The 940-nt window shown below is 25.7% G+C and overlaps 1 protein-coding gene across 4 annotated transcripts in view; it reads right to left on the bottom strand.

The window, feature by feature from the left end:
* The window catches only part of LOC106463794 (SWI/SNF-related matrix-associated actin-dependent regulator of chromatin subfamily D member 3-like), a 335,955-nt gene that overhangs the window by 35,495 nt on the left and 299,520 nt on the right, over positions 1-940 (bottom strand). The window lies entirely within an intron of this gene.

Raw genomic sequence — 940 nt, forward strand, 5'->3', positions numbered from 1 at the left:
TATCAAACATTTCTTAAAAAACTTTATATTTTATCAGTTATTTTCAGAAATTAATCTCTGTATAGGTTCGGTAGATTTGAGATAGTTATCAAACATTTCTTAAAAAACTTTATATTTTATCAGTTATTTTCAGAAATTAATCTCTGTATAGGTTCGGTAGATTTGAGATAGTTATCAAACATTTCTTAAAAAAACTTTATATTTTATCAGTTATTTTCAGTAATTAATCTCTGTATAGGTTCAGTAGATTTGACCAATCTCGCAACCACCATAAAAATTAGGAAATAAATATAAATTATGCCTCTTTCATTCTAGAATAAACACAAATTATTCACACGAAAACATAAATGCTTAGACTAAATAGATTAAAGCTCATAACATTATACATTTATATATATTCATTATTTTTATTATATTGACCTTTCAGCCATGCCTGGCTAACAATACAGAAGTTACAATGACGCAGCTCACATGCACTCATGTTACCATATCAAATAACATAAAACTATCCTTTGGTCTTTACAAAGTGACCTTTCTTGGCTGTGTTTTAGTAGAATAGCATTTTGTAAAATACAGACTCATTTCAATTATTATACAATATATATGTATATAGATTATTGCTATTTTGAAATATGTTCTTAAACATATTTTTCCTAAAACATAGAACAGTAAATAAAGAAGTAAAGCAAATAATTATCTCTTCTAGTTACAACCTTTGTACTCGGTTGCTAAGCCTTTAAGAATTTTGCACATGGAGGATATGAAACAAAATATTTTTTTAGGTTCAATATATACATTTGAATAACTAAAAAATCATAAAGTACAACATTAACACCATAGAATTCCACTATAATTTATAAAGCTTAATAACTAAGCTTTATTTGGGTCTAAAAAAATATGAAATTTCGAGTAAACTAAAGACACACCCTACTTCATTGAA

Source organism: Limulus polyphemus, unplaced genomic scaffold (assembly GCF_000517525.1).
Source record: "Limulus polyphemus unplaced genomic scaffold, Limulus_polyphemus-2.1.2 Scaffold55, whole genome shotgun sequence".
NCBI lineage: Eukaryota > Metazoa > Arthropoda > Merostomata > Xiphosura > Limulidae > Limulus > Limulus polyphemus.